General features: G+C 38.8%; 1 pseudogene across 1 annotated transcript; it reads right to left on the minus strand.

Moving 5' to 3' along the window:
* Positions 1–23677: 23677 nt before the first annotated feature.
* LOC148733085 (neurexin-4-like) lies at positions 23678–27095 on the minus strand (annotated as a pseudogene). The gene is made up of 4 exons (XR_016000835.1): positions 26839–27095; positions 26237–26490; positions 25754–25865; positions 23678–25219 (listed from the first exon to the last, which is right to left on the minus strand). The product of XR_016000835.1 is annotated as a neurexin-4-like (transcript).
* Positions 27096–27533: the final 438 nt, after the last annotated feature.

Genomic DNA, 27533 nt, shown 5'->3' on the forward strand with positions numbered 1-27533 from the left:
GAGAAGTTTAATTTTTTTAACCATATGCCACTGGGTTATGGACAGTTGTATACACGCCCACACTTAACCGCTTTGGTATTCATCTTCTCATGATCCGAACTAATTCATAGGTTTCAATTTTGATGCTACTCAAATAAGAGAAGACATGCGTTATGTCGCCTCAATGAATTCAATTATCAATGAACTCAATTATCAATGAATTCCTGGTTCTAATTTCCTGTCGAGCACCTAACTAGAACTTTCCAAAACGGAGTGTTTGACGAGTGGTAGGGATGCTGGAACGCGATTATCACTTTAAAGACGGTTGACAATTTTGCTTCGCCGCCGTAAATTTCCTTTCCAAAGGAAAACGGCCTCCCACGATCGAAACAATCCATGTGATTATAATTTTTCTTGAGTAAAACTTCGCATTCAAAAAAATAACAAACACGTCTTGTATCGCATGACGCCAATGTCCTCCGATCGTGAAACTGGTTACTCTGTTCCTCGAACTAAGTTAGCACATGAGAAAATTATGAAAATATTCTGGTCCTAAAGTGAATCGAAAACCTCCCTCAACAAGGCAAAACGAATGATAACTCAAGGGGGAGGGGGGTGGATTTCTTTCACAAATGCCTCCTGACTGAATGTCCTGAATATCGCAGTCTCAGGTAATCTTGAAAAGTGACGTTTTCCCATTTATCTCAATTTGTGTAAGGTGTCATTTACAAAGCTAGGAAAAGCAACTGTTTGTTGCGCAGGAAAGCTCGACTCTCCAACTGTTTTGCATCTTTTCATTAGACTCTTCAACTAATTGAAAGAAGCAGGTGATAAACAAATTGTGACCACCATTTTCACCGTAACTAACATGATGCTTTCGGAATTTATGTTTCTCTCCATCATGATGACCAGGACATAAGGCACGAACATTGAAGTTTAAAATATGACCAATCTCGAAAAGGAACTAATTTTACCCAGATTAGCAGAGCATCTAATAGGGAAATTCTATTTTTTTTTCTGCTTTTTTAAAATCTTTTTTAGGAATGAGACACGCACGGCCCCTCTCGCCTTTTCAATTTGAATATGTACCTTTTTTGCATCCCTCTTCCCGCGCGTGTTTCCTCTCCCGCGTCTCACATTGCCTCCGCTCGCTTGAAACACGCAAGACATAAAACACCACGCCTATTCTGTAGGCTTTCCCGAATTTTCACGGAAGAAACTTTAAGTCTCTCGTTACCCAGTAATCAAGTCCTTCAAATTTAATTTTCGGTCGTCGTAATCACACGCCATTGCAAATGTCCGATAAAACATTTCTACTAGTGGGTGGAGATCCGCTAAAAGTGTAAAGGAACTTTAGTTGATATCTATTTGGAGGACCTGAAAAAGCTAAGAACTTTTGTCACAAAGTTGCTTTAAGAATAACGCAAAGAAAAGAAAAAATAGACACTTACCAGAACAACCATGGCAAGATGGAAATACAACTCCAGATAAAAAGCAGAGGGAAGAAACTGCAGTCACGATATCGAGCTCAAAGTTATATAGAGGAGACATTCCTCAAAATAAAGATGCAAGAAAAGTCGATTACAGCGGAGTAAAAAGCATTAAACTAACTAAACCTCATAAAACTACGACAGGTGTACACACTTAAAATTGTTTATCAAACTTCACATCACAGACAAAGCTCTGCCATTTTCGAAAAATAACAGAAGTCGATTTTGTTTTGTCAATTTTAAGACTTTCGATAACTGATCGATTATTTGCACTTATTTCAGGTGAATAAACGATCTTAGTGGGCGCAATTAAAGTGGGCCCAGAAATGATTAAACTCCTCATAATTAACGCAAAACAACATCCACGATGGGAGTATTTAACTCTTTGAATCTCAAGTTTAAATTCCCATTTTCTCTATCATATTTCTCTGTTGGCTAACGCTAATAACTTAGTGTTACATTCTCTGATGCTGAAATGTATTTTTTTTTCTTTAAATTATTCTTTACCTATTGATTCCAGAATATAATTTGAAATATTAAGAAAAGCTTTGAGTAGCGATCACTGCCGGGAGTTAAACTGAGCTACAAACGTAGATACAAACGTAGATTTCATTTCTTCAATGTTCTGGTTTAATTCGTGATTTACAACTGTATGAGTATTCAAAACATCAGAGACAATACATTTTACGTTTCAATAACCTTAAGTTTATTTTATTTCATTTAAAGACAGAAAAGATGTTGATTACTAAAATTTGCATAACAGGTCACTAAGGGGATATTGCCAATTCTTGACATGTCGTACATGAGTCTCGTCACAGATTCCAACGCGCTATTAACTGAGTTGATGGCATTTTTAACATTCAAAGTTCCGAGCAGAAACATATTTTCACTTATATAAGGGTCTAATAGAAACCGCAAAACCGCAAAAAAAAAAACTCGATCAAAACCAAAAACCGCATGCAAAACCGTCTAAATCGATAGATTTACACATCTCAGTTGTCAAAATCCCAATCGATCTGAAACTGTGGTTACAAGTGGATCAACATCGGTTTCGCGGCTATTCGAGATCAGCAGAGGCGTATGACTTCTGCTCAGATCGAAGAGAAACCAGGAACCCAATATGAAAAACCGAAAAAGCACATCGAATACCAAATCCGAGTACCCGTCAAAATTTTTGACGAAAACCGAAAACAAAATGCTGAAAACGGATAATCCACAAAACGCAATGAACAACAAAACCGAAGAACCGACGTTTTTTGGCACAAAAACCGAAAAACCGAAAAACCGATCTAAAAAATGGCAGTTGGAAAATATCGAATGCCGGAATTTGGAACCGGAACCGGAAACGGAATACTTGGAATATCTGGAATAGCTGGATTACCCAGAATACCCGGAATTCCCAGAATGACCGAAAAATAATAAATTTTAAAAAATAATAAAAGTAAATTAATAAATAAATAAGAATATTGATAGTTAAAAATTGATGGTAAGTTCACAACTCAATTAGATAATTTAATATGAAAAATTTTTCTAAAGTTCCCATAAAAAAACATTTACCAGCACTGTTCATGGACATGCACGTAATAGAATTAAAAACAAGTCTGCGTCAGGCCAGTAGCCATACAGCCTAAGCGACGATATATTTGTACTCTCCCTCCCCCCTGGATGGGATGCTAGTCCATCATATGGTTACTCCCCTATAATGAGATGCATTTATGCAAATGAATGAACATGCGCGTTGTTGGAGTGTTAGCGAGTGTGCCAGAGAGTGTTCCACGTGCTCGATCAGTAGTTGAGTTATCGTGAAATTCAAGTCTTAATTATCGGAATAAATTCATTTAGCAACCCACTCAGAGTCATTACATGGTACCAGGAGTCAAACAATGGCACTTAGCGGCGTCGATGTACCGAAAATGCAATGGATTGGCGAAAATCTTCGAGAGAATTGGAGGCGTTTCAAATAACATGCTGAATTAATGTTTTCGGGTCCTCTAAAGCCAGGCTCAGAAGCAGAGAAATGTAATTATCTTTTCATCTGGTGTGGTCAAAAAGGAAGAGATATCTTCGACACATGGCAAAACCTCACACAAGACGACAAAAAGAAGTTGCAAACCTACTACGATCGATTTGAGCAACATGTGAATCCAAAGTCTAATCCACCTGTCTTCGCACGATACAAATTTCATCAGAAGATCCAATCGCCTGATGAATCCGCAGAGCAATCACTACTGAACTTCAAATCCTCGCCCAAGACTGCGAATTCTCCAACACGGATGAGATGATTCGCGACAGAATGTCTTCGGCACTAAGTCAATGAAAAGTAGAGAAAAGCTGTTCGACGAAGGAGAGCGCCCTACTCTCGAAAGAGCTATCAACATCGCACGATACTATGAAGCATCACAAGCTCAACTAAAGGCTATGAATCCCGCTGGAAACGAGGGAAAAAAAGATGTTATTTCGCATGCTAAAAGCCGAAATATACGACCAAAACATAGCACTTATGCACAGGCAGCCCAGCAGCGAAACCCGAAATCTACACAGGCAGGCCACCGGCACCGCGAAGAAAATCAAGCTAATATTTGTGATAATTGCGGTCGCTCTCACAGCAAGTCTGAAACCTGTCCAGCCAGAGGTCAAACCTGCAATTATTGCAAAAAGAAAGGCCATTTTATTCAAGTCTGCAAGAAAAGAATGAGATCAAAGCAAAGAATTCACGAAATTCAAGTCACCGCTACATCATTCGAAGAAAATTTCGAGACCTTAGCACTTGAGCCTATCTGTGTTGGAATCATGAATCAAGAAATCAAAGCACATAAAGATGAAGTATTTGCTACTGTGAACGTCGACATCGCCGGAAGAGAAAAAGAGGAAACTACCCTGAAAGCAAAGATCGACACTACCACCGACAACAGTCCTTCCCAGGACTACACTCAGACTATACCTTCACATGTTACCCCCGGGTTCAAGCCATTTACTGCAAATATATATCGGTTGGCCTTCAGACATCAAAGGAGTACCAGCTCTCGTTAAGCTATACTGGGCATTCAGATGAAATATCCATAGACAACCGATTAATAATGAAACGGCACAGGATCATCATCCCTAAAGCACTGCAGAATGAAATCCTCCTGAAACTCCATGCTTCACACCAAGGCACAGAGAAAACAAAGTTACGTGCAAGATCTGCTGTTTATTGGAGAGACTTAAACAGAGACATTAACAACGTCACGAAATCGTGCAGTATCTGTCAAGATCTGCAGAACAAAAAAGCCAAAGGACCATCGATGCCAACAGAAATTTTTCCACGTCCTTGGCATACAGTCAGTCCTGACCTATTCTACCTCGACGGATCCGAATACTTGCTCGTCGCAGATTACTACTCTAAGTTCATATTTATCAGGAATATTCCACCAGGGAAAAGCACCAGCAAAACTGTTATTGAGCTGATGAAGCAAATTTGCAGTGAGCATGGAATTCCATACGTAGTAAGGTCTGACAACGGTCCTCACTACGATTGTCACAATTTTGCTGAATTTGCTCAACAATATGGTTTCAAGCATGTGACGAGTTCCCCCCACTTCCCATCCAGCAATGGGTTTATTGAGTAGCAAGTCAAGACAGAAAAGAAAACCTTGAAGAAAGCCAAAGCAACCAACAGCGACCTCTATCTTGCGTTGATGTGTCTAAGAAGTACCCCATCGATGGAAAACTACCTTCACCAGGTGAACTACTTCTCGGAAGACCACTACAAGATAATCTCCCGAGGAGAATCCAGGCAAGCCCCAACGATGATGATATCGCCGCAAGGCTTGAATACAGGCAAGGGAGACAACGCCACTATCATGATACAGGATGTAAGTCACTTCCAGACCTCGTCCCAGGTCAACCTATCACAATCCAAGATCCATTATCTTCCACTTGGAAACCTGCCATTGTGAAAGAAAGGCTAGATAAAGTTCCACGTTCTTATACAGCAACCACACCAGGAGGACAAGAACTACGGCGTAATCTCAAGCATGTCATGGAAGTACCCCCGATGCTCAACCGTTACGTCATACGGCAAGCTCCAAAGCCGGAAGACTTGAAACCGAGGACAGGAAAAGAGACGAGAGACGCAGAACTTTAGCGAGCCTGGAGCAGTCACCAGAAGTGGACGCACGGTGAAGCCACCAGAGAGATATGAATTCTCGGACATAGAACATTGAGTACCATTGAACATCGTTTATCAGTGAACCTTATGTATAGAACATTGAAGCATTAGTTAGTTTTTCGTGCGTGACATGTTGAGTTGTTGTATCCATTATACTAACCTTAAGAAGAAGAGGGATGTAATGAGATGCATTTATGCAAATGAGTGAGCATGCGCGTTATTGGAGTGTTAGCGAGTGTGGCAGAGAGTGTTCCACGTGCTCGGATCAGTAGTTGAGTTATCGTGTAACTCAAGTCTTAATTATCGGAATAAATTCATTTAGCAACCCACTCAGAGTCATTACATCCCCGTTTTAAATTCGCCTCCACCCATTTACACACCTGTAGGATGTCTAAGGCGCCATGACCATTAGGCCGCTACGCTTTTCCAACCGGAACCATTGCAGAAGAACCATTTCAATTAGTTTAATAATTCAATTGTAAAAAGCTCCGAACTATTACAAATTAATACTCTACCTTTAATAATTATTAACCACACATTGGGAGCTATCAAAGCAGCTACCATTAAGACCGCCATTTACAGTTAGAATTGAGAGATCGTCAGTTACTCGACACCTTTTCGCGTTTATTATGTATACTTTGAATATATACCTTTGAATATAAACTTTGTACTGATGGATTCTTCTAAACAAGGTTTATATTCTAAGGTATATAGTCAAGGTATTTATAATAAACGCGAAAAGGTGTCGAGTAACTGACGATCTCTTAACTTTAACTGTAGACGGCTGGTCTTAATGGTAGCTGCTTTGATAGCTCCCAATGTGTGGTTTATATAGAGTATTCATTTTTAATAGTTCGGAGCTTTTTACAATTGAATTGTTGAACTAATTGGAAATATTGCATTTGTTTAATCTTCTACTATGGTTCCGTCTGAAAAAGCGTGGCGGCCTAATGGTCATGGCGCCCTAGACATCCTACAGGTTTGTAAATGGGTGGAGGCGAATTTAAAACGGGGATAAACCATGTGAGCATTAGCATCCCATCCAGGGGGAAGGGAGAGTACAAATATTTCGTCGCCTTGGCTGTATGGGCTACTGGCCTGACACAGACTTGTTCTTAATTCTATTACGTGCATCTCCATGAACAGTGCTGGTAAATGTTTTTTTTTTGGGACCCTCAGAGAAAAATTTCGTATTAAATTATTTAATTAAGTTGTGAATTTACCATTAATTTTAATAATAAATATTGTTATTTATCTATTAATTTCCTTTTTTTTTCATTTATTATTTTTCGATCATTCCGGGAATTACGGGTATTCTGGGTATTTCAAATATTCCGGTTCCGCTTCCGAATTCCGGCGTTCTATGTTTTCCAAACCGCCTCTAAAAAATAGCCAAAACTGCAAAACCGCACACCTCAATGCCCCCCTCATATAACAAGCGATAGCTTTTACGGTTACCGCAACATCTTGAAATCGGCATAGGGTAAAATATGGACTGGACTGGACTATTTTTTGGACGATTTTTTTTTAACTATTTTTTTGGACGATTTTTTGGACCATTTTATAAAGGGAGGGGCACACCTTTAGCACTCAGGGAGGGGTGGGTTCAGTCGACAAGTACTGAGGGAGGGGTGAGGGAAGAGTGTTATTACTCAGGGAGGGGTGATAGGTGGTTGTAATTATAAACACTACTTGTTAATGGAGCTTTTACTCGATCGTAATAATTATTTTAATCGGCTTTTCGACTGACTTCTCCTACATCAACATTTTGCGCTGGGCCGCTGCGTTTCTTTAATTTTTTAGCCATGCGAAAGCGAAACTGCCACGTAAACACTGATTCTTATTGAAAATATCGCGTTTACGATCCTTCACTGTTGAGTTACCAGTCTGGCATAGGTTATGTGCGTGCCTTTTGAGTCGACTTGTGCACCATCAGTTTTCCTTTGTGTAATTACCAGATTTATCTATCTTTCTTTTGTCATTGACGTTATCAGACGAGATCACAGAATTTCCGTTCCTTCTTCCTTGACTTTAGCCGCAAATATAGAATTCACAAACGTTATCGCAATTTTAACGTTTGTACGTTTACTATATGAAATAATTTTTGGTACAATCGTACGAAGCAATATTCTCTCAGGTGTCTCGTTAACACAGACCTCGCAAACGCGGACCGCAGACCGCAGACCGCACACCGCACACCTTGAAAACGCACACCTCGAAAAATGTGTATACAGTGTGTAATTACCAGATTTATCTCTCTTCCTTTTGTCATTGATGTTATCAGACGAGATCTCGGAATTTCCGTTATGCGAAAGCGAAACTGCCACGTAAACACTGGACTTTAATTTATATTTAAAATACTGCGTTTACGATCCTCCACTGCTGAGTTATCCGTGTGCCTTTTGAGTCGACTTGTGTGTGCACTATCAGTTGCTTCACGTTTTCCTTTGTGTATACAGTATGTTATTACTGAATTTATCTATCTTCCTTTTGTCAGTGATCTTTTCATGAGACGAGATCACAGAATTTCGCACTACACCGAAATACCTAGTTAAACAATAGAGTGTTTCTGTCCAGGAACTATCGGCTGATAGTTACCCCGCGGAAATTTGATGTTCTTAAAAAAATATTTGCCCGAGAGGCGAAGCTCCGAGGGCAATATGCTAATTTTAAGAACATCAAATTTCCATGGGGCAACTATCAGACCGATAGTTCCGAGACATAAGGTGATTGTCTTTATTGTTCACCACTAAATTTTATTCCGCGCGCCAGTTTAAAAACAATCAATAATTGTTACGATCGAGTAAAAGCTCTATTAATCAGTAGTGTTTGCAATTACAACCACCTACCACCCCTCCCTAAGTAATAACACTCTTCCCCCACCCCTCCCTCAGTATTTTTCGACTGCACCCACCCCTCCCTGAGTACTAAAGGTGTCCCTCCCGCCTTATAAAATCGTCCAAAAAATCGTCCAAAGAAATAGTCCAAAAAATCGTCCAAAAAAATAGTCCAAAAAATCGTCCAAAACATAACTTGGATATATCAGCAAAGTTGAAGTGGTAAATTGGCCACCGTAACGATTACAAAAGCTGACGTTTCGAGCGTTAGCCCTTAGATAGCCCTTCGATAGCCCTTTCGATAGCCCGTCGATAGCCCGTCGATAGTCCAGTCCAGTCAATATTTTACTCTATGCCCTTGAAATCATTAAGTAATGACAAGAGGATATTCTCTTGATAATGGCTGTGTTTTCACTAGGCCGATTAGTTAGCTGAACATTCTTTCTAGGTGAATAATTAAACAATAGAGTGTTTCTGTCGAGGAACTATTGGCTGATAGTTGCCCCGCGGAAATTTGATGTTCTTAAAACAAATATTTGCCTGAGAACCGAAGCTTCGAGGGAAAATATGCTAGTTTTAAGAACATTAAATTTCCAAGGGGCAACTATCAGACCGATAGTATCGACATAAACACTATATTGTTTTTATTGTTCACCACTAAATTTTCTTCCGCGCCTACAGCTTGTCACAAATGTCAATAATTCGCAAACGTACATTGGCTAAATAATACGTTATACCTGTCAGAATTGAAAAGTCACTGTTTTTCCGATCTGCCTAACTTCACGGCCGTCAAACTATTGGAAACTTTTCGCGGATGAGTACTATCAATCCAGGTATTTTCCGCGGACGGACACTATGGGCTGATAGTGTCTCTCCAGGGATGAACACTATCGCGTCACGTGATCGATTTAAACCAATAAGAACCGGAGAAGGTTCTTATTGGTGGTGGGGGTAACGAAATAATTTGAATATATCAACAAAGTTGAAATGGTAAATTGGCTACTGTTACGGCTATAAAAGCTGACGTTTCGAGCGTTAGCCCTTCGTCGGAGCGAATAGAGGAATTGTGGGTTGTGTGCGCTTTTGAAGGCAGAAAATGGAGCTACGTGATTGGTGGGAACATGGCCACGAGAAAAACACGAATAAATTAGTGGAATGAAAAGCGTTCGTTGATACCTTTCTAGGTGTTTGTTTACAGACCGATATTTACTAGTTAAACTCGACATCTGTTTTCACTGTGAAATTTAAGCTGTTTACTCAGAAGATTCAAATTACAAAAGCGCGCAACTTTGAAAAAATGGCGGGAGGCGAAGCATTTTTAATGACTTCTCTTGTACTGATTCTTGCAATATTTCTTCGAAGGAGACGACGTTTCTTTCAGAGGATGCGACTAAAGTCTCGACAAGTGGAGAGGATGCGACGGATTGTGCTAATCCGGACAATCCAGCAGCCAAATACCCGCTATCTCCGTAAGCACAGGCCGAGGAACCGAGGGATCTAATGAGGCCGGAGGAATTGTAAATCGGAACGGGAAGGTATTACGAGTGAATTCGTCTGCCATTTCAAAACAAAAGTGAACCACGAGGTGATCGCGAGCGACTTGAAAATATTTGTCAGCTCACGATTTGGCAGCCATCTGTCACTACCAGCAATGTGATTGGCTGTGGTATTTACCAGGACAAGTTATACCATCTCGCGAGGTTGTAGAACTCTGCCGGAATTTCCTGTCATAAAGGTGAGATAATCCTTGTTTTTTCATGTGAACACAACTTGCATTTTTAACTCGCTTAACTTGGGACAAGCTGTTTTCACTGAACTTCCGGACTTTTCCGACTTTAACTAGTCAAACTTGTCCCAGTGAAAACACAGCCAATGACTAAGTTTGAAAAAGCCAACCTTCATTTCCACCGTTTTTTTTTTTTTGTTGATCAGTTCCTTACGAAAATAGTGTACATACACAGCAGGTTGAACTATGTCACAGCCCAGTCAAAATATCGATTGATGTAACGCATTATCCGGGTAATTCTAGGCCTCGAACAGTCCCCCCCCCTCCCCTCCTGGCGAAGACCTAGCCTGCCTGCAGGCGGTAGTTTGTGTTTTTAAGCGCGAAACCCAACGCAGCGAATATTCGGTCGCCATATTGAATGGGTGGAAGATTTGTGACGAGTGAGAAAGCGAGAGGGAGGGGGGAAGGGGAGAATGGGGTTCTCTGGTTATATTCCCCTTTACCACCCTCACACTTTGCTAGCCTTTTATCTGCTGAGTGACATGGTCCAGTTTGTTTGGAGGTCCTTGGCAAGGCGGAGGCTGGTAATTCAGTACAGCAGGCAACGTCAGTTTCTATTTAAAAGCTCGGGTGCGCCTACCAGAACAAATACTGTGAGAAATTTTGTTAATCAACAATTTATAAGTTTTACGGAAAAATAGAGTTGTCCATGGACGGTTATTCCGGAGGGCACCCTATTTTGTTGACAATGACCTTAAAACTGGCTCCAAAATTCCTTCATTCATAAATATTTGACTGAAGTGACAAAAGCAAGAAATTAGAGCAGTGGCCTGGTCATTCTGGAGGTTTCAATTTCACGGGCTTTACTGGCAATGTTCATAGAAGTAAGCATTCACATAAGGATTGACAACTGCCGGAATGTTCTCCTTGGTCAATTTTGTCTTCCTGAGAGCATCCCGAGAGTCTTCCCTGAATTCAAGATGGAGAACCCTTATCGACAACCTGGAAACGAGGCTATTGTGTCCGCCTTTTCGAACGCGAAGATGAGAGAATCTACACCACTGAATTCCGGACTTTGCACAGGTAAGTTTTTTTTTTTTTTTCCATCTCTAAATTATCTTTAATGGCATGAACAATAACGTAGTTTACTTTTTTTCTCAAGCTTGGAAACAGACTTTTATTTGAATTTCCTGGTTTGATACACATACGACTAGAACATCAAGATAATTTGTCACAAGCTTTCCAATCTAGCAAGAATGAAATCATGCGAGCGTAGAAGTAATCTGGAAAAAAAAATTAAACGAACGGTTTCATGAGGAGCTTTGGTCCCGGAAAAATTTGCAGCACGTATTCTAAAGAGGCGCTATCATTCCTGTCACCAACGTGGAGAACCAATTAACACTTGCAGTCGGTAGGTGTCTATGCGGTTAATCAAAACTGACAGCTCACGAAGAATTAGACGAGCCCTTTAATTATATGAGTGGTATATTAAAACAAAAAAAATGGAGAAAAAGATTTTAGGCGATGAAGAATGCCAAGAAAAAAGATACAAATGCGTGTAGCCTCCTCGGCTGTAATTCAAAATTCGTGGCAAAACATTACTGCATTTTCAAAAATACTCTTGCATTTCTTGGTATCTTGTAACCTTGCCTCATAATAAATGAGGAGTTACTGAAAATATAAAGTTTCAGTTATCCATGTCTGTTGTATTTGTGAACAAGAACGCGCGCGTTAGTATCCAGATTACTTGTTTCGTTCGCATGTATAATGCATAACGTCAGGTATTGTACTTGTGCGTTACGGACAGCTCGGCAAGAAACCTTCCGTCCATTGTGATTGTTATTTTACAAGTTAAGGTTCATCTATTAATTAACAATTCACAATGAATCTTGGATCGGAATCACTTGGCGCGATCTCATCATGGAGACAGAAGTCTTCGATCAATCGGCTGAACTTTCAAGAGCTGCAGGATCCAATCTCTACCCGAAAAAGTTCTAGGGTGTGCTAACGAAAAATTATTGTAGAATCGGGCCGAATGCTTCTGCAAAGAACGAAACGTTTCGTCGATTCCCCGATGAAATACGTACTTTCACGCCAGCGGTCTCAAGCCCGCCAACGAGGCTGTTCGTTCAATATCAAGCAACCAAACAACTTGTATGTTGCGTCTTCATCAATTGGTCTCTGTGCCGCACTACTTCAACAGCGAGAATTTCCAGCAGATGTATTTGTGAGGTTTCAACTGAATTATTATTCCTTTTGTTGATACTGTAAATCAAATTTCTTTTGACTGTAAAATGCCACACAGATTTGTCAGATTTGGCGGGAAATGCATACAACCAAGATTTGGGAATTGGGAAAGAATAATGGTTATATAAGTTAATTTCTGTATTGTTACCCTCCTTTAGCAGCTTTGTCTCCGCCTTCTTCTTTAAATGAGTATTGGACAAACAGCAGTCATTGAAAAAAATATTGAAGATCCTCCAAGTTTGGGCATTGCATACATGTACCTAAGGGTTATTTTTTATTTCATCTATACCCTCTTGGGTAGTGTAGAACTAAGGGTTATTTTTAATCTTTTTTCTATCCTCTTGGGTAGTGTATACCTGAGGGTTACTTTTAATCTATTCTACACCCTCTTGGGTAGTGTATACCCGAGGGTTACTTTTAATCTTTTCTATACCCTCTTGGATAGTGCATACCTGAGGGTTACTTTTAATCTTTTCTCTACCCTCTTAGGTAGTGTATACCTGAGGGTTACTTTTAATCTTTTCTATACCCTCTTGGGTAGTGTATACCTGAGGGTACTTTTAATCTTTTCTTCTTTTCTTTTTTTTTTTTTTTCTTTTTTTTTTTTTTTTTTTGTAATTTCTTTATTTTTTTGGCATTTTACAAAACATTACTCTACTTACAATACACTACAGGACTCAGTTACAGTACGTTGCTTACAATAGTTTACTGAGAACACACCACAAACAAAGTATAGATTACAATAAACTTGATTACTATCGATTACTTCCACTATCTACACGATACTCTACATTTACATTACGTAATGACATATTACACTCCTTTCAATATGTTACATAAATTACTTACAGTACCTTAATAATAGTATATAGCGAAATTGTGTGCTTTACAATAAAATTGACTTCGTATGCTGCTCTACATTGTTTGGACACCCATCCCACAAAACGATATGTGGCAAAAGCTTATTCCATTTCTGAAAATGTTTAGCTAATTTATTCCGCTTTGTTGCTATCTTCATTCCTACCTGGTATATCTCCCCGATTTTGGTTTTATAAACTCCCTATAAAAGGATTTTTAGAATTCAATTTACACTTGTATATATAAAATTTAGCTGTCAGTATTAGGAGATTTAGAATAGTAAAGTCCTCTTCCACATTGAAAGCTCCAAAAATTATATCCATTATTGTATAGGTTTGAAAACTAACTTGACATTCACCAAGCCAAGAACAGAAAGCTTCCCAGAAAACCTTGGTAACATTACAGTAGAAAAAGATATGTTCGAAGGATTCAACCTCTTGTTTACAAAAAGTACATGAGGGCGAATCTGCCAATCCCCACCTAAACAATCTTTCGTTCGTAAATAGTATGTTATTTAATACTTTATATTGGAATTCTCTAATTTTAGTTTCAATCGTGACGGTAAATGGCAAGGAGTATCTCCTCTTCCAGTCGAACGGAAATTGTGGAAATTTTTCCCTAAACTTTTTTTTTGCAGTTGGAGGGATTTGCTTTTTGCTTTTAAACGCGTTATAAAGCGATTTGGATGTGATTTTTGCTAACATTACCTCAGAATTTTCCAAATTCAAATACATTATGTCATCTGTATTAGAGGGGGGATGTAGAGCGCTTTGTCTAATAATACGTCTCCACTCACGAGGAATGGCGTCCATGACGCTCATTAATTTAAAATATTGTAGCGGAGATAAATTTGCATGTAACACCTTAACACCCTTTAAGAAGATTCCAGTGTCAGAAATGAGATCACTGATCGTAACAATTCCTTTAGAAAACATGTGTTTTTCGAAAAATGGGATTTTTTGGACAGTAATATTTTTACTGTTCCATATAACCTGGTGAACTACATCTTCATACGAAAGAATCGAAGGTCGCCTCAAACTGGACCAAGCGTCCAGGCACTCCTTATAAGAGGTCGGAAGGTAGATAGGTAATTGTTTGGTATCAAAATTACACTTCAGAATAAGTTCTCTCCCTACCTGAGAAAGGAAGTAATTTAATGTCATTTTCCAAGAGCTGTTATTATCCTTATTTTTAAATCTTTTTGATACCATCACCCTCTATGCGAGGATCATTGACTGAATATCCAACATCTTAAGCCCTCCATCCTCAATATCATTGATTAGAGCGGCGCGTTTAACTTTATCATTGCCTTTCCAAATAAAACGGTACATCAGACTGTTGACCTCTCTGATTAAATCATCTGTGACTGTAATCAACGCCGCTTTACTCAAGACTTTAGGGATAATAAACCATTTAACAAGTTGTATCCTTCCCAGAAGTGTAAGCCCTCTCCATCTCCACATATTTATTGTGATTTTAATGGACTTTAAAATTGCTTCAAAGTTCGCTTTCATCCTGGATGAGACGTTATAGTCAAAAAAAATTCCTAGAATTTTAGTTGAAGTTCGTACTTTATGAGCATAATTGTTTTGACGAAGACGATGGCTACCAATCGCAAAAATTTCAGTCCTATCTTTCTTAACTTGGAGGTTGGAGAATCTCGAAAACGACTCCAGAGTCGACACTAAACGGTGATATGACGTAGTATCTCTAAGGAAACAAGTCATATCATCTGCAAAAAGGGTTAGTTTGATTTCTTCCTCCTTAACCAATATACCTTTAATTTGATTGTCTTCACGAATTCGACAAGTGAGCATTTCAATAGCAAGGATGAATAGTAAAAGTGACTTTTAATCTTTTCTATACCCTCTTGGGTAGTGTATACCTGAGGGTTACTTTTAATCTTTTCGTTTAATCTTTTTGGGGTAGTGCATACCTAAGGGTTACTTTTAATCTTTTCTGTACCCTCTTGGGTAATGTATACCTGAGGGTTACTTTTAAGCTTTTCTATACCCTCTTGGGTGATGTATACCTGACGGTTACTTTTAAGCTTTTCTATATCCTCTTGGGTAATGTATACCTGAGGGTTACTTTTAATATTTTCAATATCCTCTTGGGTAATGTATACCTGAGGGTTACTTTTGAGCTTTTCTATACCCTCTTGGGTAATGTATACCTGAGGGTTACTTTCAATCTCCTCTATACCCTCTTGGGTAGTGTATACCTGAGGGTTACTTTTAAGCTTTTCTGTACCCTCTTGGGTTGTGTACACCGGTGAGTTACTTTTCCTTCCGCAGTATACGGAGAAATGGCCAAACGGCATGGTGCATCGATTAGGGATCACAAAGGGGTTGAGGCACAGCTTATCAATGTGGAAGGAAAATAGTCGTAACCTGAGCGTTACTCTATGCGTAACCTAAACATATTTGTGCGTGACATAACCCCATTTTAAAATAGTTATGTCATGCAATATTTCTAGCTTTGCATATTTTTCTGCCTGTTTCCTGGTAGCTGTACTGCGTGGTTTGTGAGCGCAAATCCCTAGATGTAATTTTTTACGAAATGTAAGATTGTGTTTCGGTATATTTACTTGTACTGCTTGGTACTTTATGGGTTTAAGTTCATTTGACATTCTCCTTGTTCTTTTCTGAAACCGTCCGTTGAAAGCGATGTGTATTCTCTGGCTTATCTAATCAATGCAGTTTATGAACCTTTAAAGTTCAAAATATGCACTGTTCAAACAAGGGCTTTTCGGAGTTAGCCTTAAATTATTAGGTCGTTGATCGGGTGTCTCGAAAACACAGACCGCAAACCGCAGACCTCGAAAACCCAGACTTCGAAAACAAAGGGTGTAATTTGCAGGTTGCAGGTCGCAGGTTGAAGGTTGCTGGTTGCAGGTTGCAGGTTGAAGTACGCAGCTAGTGCTTCACTGTTTACGCAAACCGGAAATATCTTTGGTCCCAGGAAATTGTTTTTTCTTTTTTAATTTCTATCCGAAGCCCTATAGATCAAAATTTCACATTTTTAAAGGGATCCTCCACTGTTTTCGAAAATATCGCTTAAAATGCTCTTTAAGTGTCCAAAAGTAGAGTTTTCGGACAGAACAATGTTCTCTCCCCTTAGATTTTTTGTTTTGGCCTCTCAAAAGAGGCCTTCATGACCAGTTCGAACGTCCCGCGTTCGCCATTTTGATCGGCGTGCAAGGCTCTCTGGGGTGATGACGTAAAATGCTTGCTCGATCCCTTGCCCTCGGTAAAATTGGTAGCAAAATGCCGCATTGCGTTGCTTTTGAGTGTAGTATTCAAGCTAAAAACAGGAAAAACGATCCCGAAATTCGTTTCCACAATTTTCCGAATGATGCAGCGATTCGACGAGCTTGGATTCATGCAGTTGGAAGGACATCCTTGCCCAAAGACTCACGTCTGTGTTCGAAGCACTTCCGACAGCGTTGCTTTGAAGAGTCTTACCCCTTTCCTGTAGCTCGTGTTTTGTCTTACAACCTTCCAAAAGTCCAAGCTATTTCTTGTTTTGCTAAAGATTGTTTTTGAGAATTTGTCAGTCTTTAAAGTAGAAACCGTTTTTATCGTGATATGAAGATCCTATTTGAAAGAAAGTCTTATGACTTATACGTACATAGTTCTCGTGACTGATACTGAAGAGGATTCTGCCAAATGACTGGAGACAAAATTTGAAAAAAATTCCATTCGAAACCGTCATCTTTTCGTCTAGCTTAAAGCTTCTGCCTTTTTCTAAACCCTTCTTAACGCATTTGACAGGTCTTTGTTGGATAAACAAATTTTCAGTAACACGTTTTCTACATTTGTTGGATTGTGTGAATTAAATTCTGTTGTCGTCAGAGATGTCACTGAGGGGCTCTTCTTTGCTTTTTGCAGTCTTAATTTGAAACATATTATTCATGTGTGTGGTAAAAAACTTTAAATTGGCCTTAAAAGTAATAATCGATTATTGGAAGATTCACGAAAATATGCGCTGTTAAGACTGTTCTACCAAGGTTGCTCCAACAACTTTGTCCAGAAGTTTGCATCCTGGTGTAGAGACAACGGGGAGTAAAATGAGGTCGGAATTGTCTTGAGTGAAAAAGAACTAAAAGGTTCACGCAATAAAAAATCCATCATCAATCATCAAGGATTGGTTGAGACAATCAGTCTCCTGAACGCAGGAAGATAATCGTAGTATTTCCGCCTTGAGTGACTTTGGAAGTCTTAAGAACCTCGGAAGTGATATTTTTCCAGTTATGAGTTAAACGCCTTATCACATTCTTTTTAGATTATTAAAAGTAAAGAAATTAATGAAAAATAAAAAACTACACAGAACAGCAATCATTTGCAAGATTTAGATTCAAACTCACAAGAACAAGCGAAAACTGATGTCGCTCTGATTCCGAATAGGATAGAAATGATAAAAGGGAAAGTTGCGGCTGCTATCTTGAAATATACCGAAGAATTCATCTTTGTTATAAGTGGAAACTGGTTTACGGCAAAGGGAACGACCTGTTTAAATTTCAGCAGGTGTAAAATATATCCCCGATACGGAATGTTAATTCAAAGAGGTTTTCCAAATACTTATCAGTATCCTCCCAGAGTTCCCGATGAAAAGTGATCGGAGTGACGTGCCTCCAATGTCCCAATCACAAAAAATACAGAAAGAGAGAGTGTATTTTTGGCTCAAGGCTGAAAACTTTTGAAAAATAATTACAACGTCATGCACATACCAACTGTTAGGTCAATGAACCCATATGACAGTCTTAATTTTTGATGGACAGGTCCTTTTTGGAAAGATCTTGGTTTTTCAAAGGCATTTCATATATCACATATTTTCCGTGGCAATTTATGGTGTGTGATTAAGGAAATGACCATTATTTTTTAAGAGGAAGATATAGAAGCGCCATTACATTTCTGCTAATGCCATGAAAACTTTTATACACCATTCATTATTGCTGTTATGCCATCGTCGGACAATGATATGTCATCATCAATGACTGATCGAATTGCTTGCCAGCAGGTTATTCAAAAGAATTGGAAAACGTTCTAAATTTTTTGAAAAAGCCATTATTTATAAACAGTCATTATCATAACAATGCAGTGCTCTTAGCGCTTCACTGACAAGTCCACGCGGAATAGAAATGACTTCAATAAGGTAACCACGATGGCACAGGCCCTACACTCAGTGCATGCGTATCTAGCGGAAGTCTGGGTATTTACATTTTGTAAGAACTTGTCTATAAATGGAATAAACTAAGCCCTCTCTACATTGCCATGTAATCCCTGCAATGTGGCCTTGCCTTGACACAAACAGAGAACAAGGGGCACCTGTTAGGGGTATCGAATGGTCTTTGCGAGCATTTGCGAGCATGTGAGCAGTGTGTTTATTTTTGAGAGGACGAGCAGTTGACAAATTTTTCTTTCGAGCAGCGATCACTTTAGAAAATACAGATGGCGAGCATCGAGCACTTCGAGTACTTCGTAAATTTTCCGCAAGCCGGAATCTCTCTTTTATTAATAGGGTACGTTGTTTTACGCCAAGTAATAGCTAATAATCTGGCTGACACTTCCAAAACTGAAGAATAGGTGCAAAGCTAGGGTAGTTCAACCAGTCCCGGCATCTTACTGCCAACTGTGCCCTACTTGATACCAAATTACGTCACGTAGCTTCACGTGAGTCACTGTCAGGGTGGACGTTCTGGAACTTCAAGAGCTCTTAAGAAGATGTACTAGATCCAAAGCCTGCGATCTAAAGTTTTCCATCTCTTTCTAACCCGACGCTAAAATGGATGGTATGTTTTTTCGGTTATATAGTTCTTATGAAATGTAAATAACGTGACATTCGGTCTAACAAGCATTTTGGGCTTACATACATACATAAACTTTATTTACCTGTCAAGGTATTTAGCTAAAAGCTAATTGTGGACACTATAAGTGAATAACATGAGTACAATATAAATTTAAATAGAGTATATGTAAAAATATTAAGGATATATTCTCAAAATATCATTAATATAAATAAAAACATCAATATATAAAACTGTTACAGACAATCATATAAGCAGCAATAGCATGTATATACAGAATTTAGAAAGTTAAAAGTCTAGAAAATTTAAATAAGACGAATTTGATAGAGGGTAGGAGAACACACTCCCAATACACCAGGCAGCCACACAGCAAAAGCCACTATGCATACCCACCTCTTAAAGATGAGCATGAACTTAACAGTATTATAAATGAATAAAGGCTGATAGTTTCGAAAGAAACTGTTTGGGGCTGCGTCGGTGGGAGTAACGAAATAATTTGGATATATCAACAAACTTGAAATGGTAAATTGGCCACTATAATGATTACAAAAGCTGACGTTTCGAGCATTAGCCCTTCGTCGGAGCGAATAGACGAAGGGCTAACGCTCAAAACGTCAGCTTTCGTAATCATTACGGTAGCCAATTTACCATTTCAACTTTGTTGATATATCCAAATTAACAGTATTATATCTGGGAGCAGGAAAATCACTTCGTAAGTTATAATGCTTATCTTGCTAAAAAACATATTACATACATGCTCTGGAGCTAGTGAATTTTTAACCTTATAGATTAAAATTAGTATATCTTGTAACCGTCTGTTCTCAAGGCTAGAGAGTCTTCCCTTCTCTAGGAGTTCCCCATACGTAGCGTTTCTATCATTATATACAGCACGTAATGCCCGTTCTTGTACCCTTTGCAAAAATGCCACACTATGTGACAATATGTTAAGTTAGGTAGAATTGCTGATTTGTACAATTGTAACTTCGCTTCTCCGGGAATCATTTTTCTGAGACGTAAAAGAACACCAACTTTCCTACATGCCATTTTACATATATCACTTATATAAGTACTGAAACTAAGTTCATCATCTAGTGTTACTCCCGCTTCGGTTTCGATGATCGGCAAACTGGTTTCCCGCTGATCGACTGAAAAAGATTCAATGGCAATGAAGCTTTATTTATTTGGAGGCTTCTAGTCCTAAACAATTACAGCCGTACAGATCTGACAAGCTCTAGTAGTAGCTCTGAAGGCCAAATAGTACTTGTAATAGTACTATTTCTCTAGATTACTTTCTACCTTCGCGGGTGCCTTTAGAGAAGAGTTCTTACATTTCGTGTTTCCGGGCGACATGGAGACATTAAGTTTCTATACATGTCTCCTCGTTTAGCTAGGCCTTTAGTTTTTAATCAAAATGATTAAAGCAACATTTCATTAAAGAATTTCTGGTAAACCCCAAACGACCGAGGGTTGTTATTAATGTTGTTTTGTTTAATCGGGTTTCATATGCCACCGTTTGGCATCAGATTTTAATAGTTATTATTACTAGTGGCTAGGAAGCTTCCAAGGTTAAAAAAACCGCTACAAAATGCGATCCGAGTACACTGTTTCAAAATATTATGACTACGTCCATTATATTTTCCATTACACACTGGAAAATCCATCATGTCTACAAACCTTGATAATTTGCTCAAATAAATGGGAATTTAGATCAACAAAGGTTCGCAAGTAATGTTTTCTCCACAGGAGATTATGCCACCTCCCGTTGTGTCGAGCTTCCTATCAGAATTTCCTAGTAAATAGATCATGTTGCAATCTCGTTTTCTTGTTCAAGCGAAAGAAGATTTAAGTCATTGGGTAAAATACCCGGGAAACTGATCAAAGAAACAACAGTTGTAAGGTTAGCTTCAAGCAATGAAAGCGAATCTACTGAGGGAAAAAGGAAAACCAGTATTAACAGAAATGAAATCTTTTGGGTACTTGTTAATAACCGAAGAAACAAGTGAACAGATAAATGATCATATAGTTGAACTATGAAACTGTATCCCTCTCAAGCAGAAAGCCTGCGACAATAAAATATGATAAAGAATAAATCAATAAGCGAAATGCTTTTCATGGACCTTCGCGGCATTTTTCCGATAATACACACAGCGCCTCCAAAACAGTTACAGGCTGTTCTTTTGAAGAAAGACTGAAGCCGGAGGTAAGGATGTTTCAAACTTCTTTTTTTAACCATATCATAACTGATCTATCGTTTATATATGAATAAAAAATAAATACAAAGCAGGATTAACGAAATTTCGAGCAATCGAGCACGTGTTAACGAGAATGCAGGCATGCGAGCAGTTGCAAAAATTTTGCGAGCACGAGCAAGCGAGCACCCGTGTAATTTTTGCGAGCAATTCGAGCAAAAGCCAAATTTTACGAACACTTGTAAATTGAATGGGACCATTTGATTCCCCTCCTGTTAGTGACCTACATCACGGGGCGTAAATACTTGAACAAATGTAGCCCACAACTTCAAACCCTAACCCTAACCCCTTTCTCATTTCCAACGGCGAGGCAGCCTAAGCGATTCATTAGCTGTTACGAAGGGCTAACGCTTGAAACGTCGGCTTTTGAGACTCTTTACGGACGCCAATCCACATTTTCAACTCAGTTGATAAAACCACTTTATATTGTAATACCTAGACCGATGCAGCACTACAGTTTCTATAGAAACTTACTCCATTTATTCGCTGGGCTAATTTGATTCCCTGCCAACTTTTTAATGCTATAACTTTTTTAGAGCTTAGCAAAACATCATTTCAAGGCAGCTCTTTTGCGATGACCATGACTCTTTGAAGAACCCAAAATATGATAACGCAGGCTCCGACTGTAGTCCAGCAGGTAATGCTTGTTCAAAGCCGAAGCGTCAATAATCTCTTGTGAAAAGTTATCATTAAAATCATGGCATGTTATCTTCTTTGTAATTCTTGTCTACTAACACAAAGTCTTCTTCCCACGTTGCATAAGAACTTTAAGTTCCTTTCCAAAGTATTCGCTCATAAGAATGCTTTCAGCTTTTCAATTAAGTTATCGCAAAATTAGAGCTTAACAGAATTGGAATTTCTTTGTCATTAGATCGATAGCTCTAAAGTTGCCTGTGGTGATAATTAATTCAACCGAAACTAAAAGGCCGTTTACATGGCAGAAAAATCGGGTACGGACTTGTCAAAAAAGGAGTACGGACCTGGCATTTTTGCCCGTGTAAACAATCCGTACCATGTTTTGAGGGATGGGTACGGGTCCGGACCAATTTCTTGCATCACGCGTCGCCATTTTGTTTACAAGAATTACCGTATTTACTCGAATAAGCGCCGCACCTCCGATGCAGCGCTTATTCGAGCAATTCCGTATAACCAGGAAAAACACTATAAAACAATTTTAACACGGCATCGGCAATTTATATTCTTTAAATGTGATATTCTTTAGATCAAAGTGACTGTATTTCTCTGCTCGGGTTATGAAACGCTCGGGGTTATTTCACCGCATGAATTTCTCTCGTAATTCTAGATTTAGTATCAGTTTAGCATCAGTCCAGTGGAAAATTGACAGATAGAAAGTGTACCGTTGAATAAAAATATAGAAAAAGTAAATTTGTCTGGTACAATTTTTAAATAAGCGCCGCGGCGCTTATTCAAGTAAATACGGTACGCATGTTCGATAACAGCACACAGCTGTACCAAAAACTCTAGTGCCATGCAAGAAATTGGTCCGGTCCCTAAAAAACTGCAGTGTAAACGCAACCTTGCTAACTCTATCCTTATGCCTCTTTTGTCCGACCCGTGCCGGGTAAAACATCATCCGTGTAAACGGCTAAAATTATGCTGTCCGTACTACTTTTTTGACACGTCCGTACCCGATTTTTCTGCCGTGTAAACGGCCTTTAAAACAACTGGATCTACTCAAAATAAAATAAAAGTCGATAGAGAAGATTAGTTGTTTTTGGTCCTATCTTAAATCGAGACCGAGAGTCGTCTAAGTCCTCATAATAATTTTTAGATGAGATTCATGATCAAAGGATTAATTAACTGAAGTTAAATTAATATCTCGTGTAAGTGAAATTTATACACCGGGACCGGTTTGTTCAAAACGCGACTAACCCGGGGTTAGTGTAAATTTTTAATCTAATTTAATAGCTTTGGTAGGTGGTTTTTTCTTTTGTATCTTTTTCCAGTTAGTTTCGAGTCATCGAGAGAAGATTCAACAGAGGGTTGGCTCTTATACGCACTCTTCTATACGAGAAATGAAAGCCAGAGTCATCTTTTAATTCCACATTTACGTTAACCCCCTTTCGAAGAAACTGGTCCAGAAGATAAGAAGCAAATATAAAGAAAGAGTTTAAGAAGTATTAGAACAATAACCTTCAGAAGTGGATACCGAAGCTTAGCTATCTTGTGGCTCCCAAGATCTACGTCAATTGTCTCAATGATGACTATAGTTTTCTTTGTGAGTTATCATGTCCTGAAAGTTTGGTATTTAATCAAGGCAATAGCAATATCCCCCACCCTCCCCCCCATGCCACACCAAAAGTTTGATTGGTAAACTTTTTGCTCAGCTTTTACAAATGTCAGCCATTACATATCAATACTGCAGTCAGTGTTATAAAAAGCCAACATGCTGCCTTGCAAGTCAACATTTTAGCGTATTCAAGAACTTTTCAAAAAGTTGCTGAATTGTATGTCCTCCTGCTCAATTATTTATAACTTTAAATCTACGATGATAAGAGTGATATTCTAGTCTTGAAAACTAGATCTAAAAAACTGAAATAAATGCAGCCGCTAGAATTATCCGAAACACCAATAGCACTGCCTATTTACCTCCCGTGAGATACATATTCAGTAACACATAAAATCGCAGCACAGTTAGTCTTAACAGAATTCATCGCGATTACGCTGCAGAAGTTTTACACCAGCTCTATAAGTTTATAATCTTTTGACAGTTCAGCGATACATTTCAATACATATTTTGTCATTTACATTCTTTATACAAGCCCCATTCAAACCAGCTTGCAGCTGAACTGGGCCAGCCCGGTTAAATATTGTCGCCGAGTAAATGAATAAAATAACTGAAAAGGGTACTGTGAGTTATTTTTCTCATTATCAAATCATCGTTGTGAGATTCCTCTTGAAATATTGCAACGCAAAATAAGTTTAAAAAAATTACTAAATAAACCTTTCATAAGAATCACTGACTGTCTTGCAATTGTTGTCATTAAGTTTTCTGTTAGACGGGACGATTAAAATTAGTTAACGATTTCGCTATTCCTTAAAATCAGGCGATTCCATGACACTTAGACTTTAAATTCCCCAGGTATGGTATCCCTGCTCGTCAAAATTTAATGTCATACGTGAGTTGCTTTTCTCAATAGCAGTGTCTCTCAATCTTCATTTTAAGTTTCCGATTGGATCCGACTATTAGTATTAATTAAAGCTTTTGTTAATCCATACAATCAGGCGATTCCATGACACTTAAACTTTCCCAAGGTATGGTAGCCCTGCTCGTCAAAATTTTTGCTTTCGTCTTTACCTGTATCCCCAAACCTCAGCTGCTGAACTGGCAGATGTGTCTTGTTAGTAAGGACACCACTATCTTCACGCCATTTACCGTCATTCACGTGACAGTTACAGTAGGAATTTTTTTCTCCACTGGGTTGTGCACATGTGTTATTCCTTCCGCATGCGCACATTTGACTTGTAGGTACTGCACCACTCCAGTAGGTCCATTCCGCCACAGAATCGCGTGAAACCCAAAAGCCATCTTTCAATGTAGAACCACGGCACTCGTACTTAATGAACTGCTCACAATGTTGGGAAACGTTGATGAGACTCACCAGTTGAGATATGTTCGCTCCTTTGTAGAATATACTTCGCGAGTAGGACCCCCGGTCTTCATAACCATCCACCAAAGTCCTTTTTTCGCTGTCATGACTTATGACAGTCACACCAACTCCGTCTTTGTCACTCATGTCACAGGTGACGAGGTAGGGCAACAGTTCTCCTTCACCATCAGGATCTATCAGACAGATTCCACTTTTCGCTTTAGGATCGAGCCTCTTTAAGTCACTGCAAGATCTTGATAATACTGTGAAAAGAAATGAAACCCTGATGAGATGAGTAACAAGCCGCCTGAGCTGTCTAAGGAGGTTTTTAGTTAAAATAACAAGGAAGACTTCGATTCAGCTATCTGAACTTTCACAGTTCCACTTTGGAGCGTAGGTGGGTATCAGAAAATGCCAGGGAAACATATTCCTGGGATGGGGGATTACACGTTATGAACTAGCAGGAAAGGCCACAGTACACCCAATCTCGTAGAAACAAACTTGAGCCTAAAAGTGATTCTCATTAAAAGCCCATTGTACCGTTGCAAATGAAAATACGTTTCCTATTTTTCAGTGACAAAGGCCAGCAGATTCCATTTGACAGGGTTCATATTTTCAATTTGCTGTCAAGTGACTATGGTGGTTCAATCGACTTTCTTCGTGGTTTGACCTATGAAGGCTCACATGTAGGTGACCTTTTGTGTCCATCAACAGATTTTTTCTTCTGTTTTGGGAATAAGTGTTGATCACGGATCAGGGACAACTAAATGTTTAAAATCGCGAAATCAGTGCAGTACCACTGCAGTTTGCTCCAGCGTAACCGGGAACACAAACACATCGAAACCTTTTGCTGGTGAAACCAACTTGGCAAGTTCCGTTATTGACACAAGGGCTGCTACTACAGGGATTCTGTTCAAGATAAAAAAAACGCACTGATCAAAAAAGAATAAAAGCATGTTTTTTTCATTTATTTATATTCGCCACACAAAAATAAAAAGTTACAAGCTAAGGAAGCACGATAAACTGCATACACAATAATGTGTATGGCCAGGCTTATACATCTATATGGTTGAGTTTCCTCCGAAAAAAAAAGCAAAAATTCTTTTCGATATATAATATCGAATAAGACGTGTAAGTTTGAGGTCAAGTTCGGATCAAGGGGAAGAATGAAGAAGAAACAAAAAAAAATCCTAGTCTAAAATTGTAAAGTGCTGAGCAATAGCACGACTTTGAATTCTTCTGATGTCAAGCATAACTTTAACTTTAAGTAAAGCATTTACCTCAATCGCCAGGTAGTAAGTATCCACTTCTTAAAAGAAGGTCAATTTACTTTCATCTACCGTGGCGTTATTCAACTCACAGTTGTAATTTCCTGCGTCTAAAGGTTTCACATTTATGGAGACACAGTTTGGCTCCATATAACACATCGTGCGACAGCTCCCCTCACTGAGGACCTCACTACTCCTAATCACATGCCCCTTAATTGCCCTATTTGCTATCGGTTCCTCAAACAGGATGATGCGACACTCGTCAGCTGAAAAAAGATACAAAAAACAAAAAGACAAAATTAAAGAAAACTTACAACCAAGGTTACCAAATGATTTGAAGAAACGTATGTATTGGCTGTTGATTTCATTTTCTCTCAAACAATTAACAATGAACATTCGCAAAAAGTATTATTTGCAGGTTTGAAATACAGAATGCATATGAATTCCGATTTTCAGCTTGGAGTTTACGAGCGTAAAAATAAGACGAGCCAATTCAAAAATATGAAAAACTCGCGAAGGATTTGTCGACGAGGAGTGAAATAAGCGAAAGAAATTAAACCAAAACAATTAAACAAATATGCTAATATGGCATTGCTTCCACGGTAGGTCTCTACCTATGCATCCTCCACAAAAGGGAAACACGATTCCGGAGAAAATGACAAAGATAGAGAAGATTAACGGCGTCTCAGGGTCAAAAATATGCAAAGACATCATTTCCACCTTTTCTTAGGTTGAATCAGTCACATCTTGAAAGCAAAATGAATAAAGGGTGAAAGTTTCATTCTTAATAAACTGTGGTGTTGCGTCGGTTAGGGTAACAAGCCCTTCGTCTTTCGCTCTGACGAAAGGCTAACTCTCGAAACGTCAGCTTTTGAACTCTTTACGCGGTGGCCAATTTACAATTTCAAATCAATTGATATAACCAAGTGCCAACGTAAATGAGACTTTAGCTTCCTTCTCACACGAATAATGACAATACCTGACAGATTGCCGAACTACTTTTGTTATTTTGGTGAAGCCCCACAAGCAATATCCTCTTCTTCCGAAGTTTAAATCTTTTTATCATATGTCACTGGTAGTTTGGAAAGTATGGAATGCCGGAATTTGGAACAGGAGCCGGAATACACGGAATACCCGGAATTCCCGGAATGACCGAAAAATAACAAATTTTTAAAAATAAATAAAAGTAAATAAATAGATAAGAACATTGACGATTAAAAATAATGGTAAATTTAGAACTTAATTAAATAATTTAATACGAAAATTGTCTCTGACACTGTTCATGGAGATGCAGGTATTAGAATTAAAA

Source organism: Stylophora pistillata, chromosome 4 (genome assembly GCF_964205215.1).
Source record: "Stylophora pistillata chromosome 4, jaStyPist1.2, whole genome shotgun sequence".
NCBI classification, from domain to species: Eukaryota; Metazoa; Cnidaria; class Anthozoa; order Scleractinia; family Pocilloporidae; genus Stylophora; species Stylophora pistillata.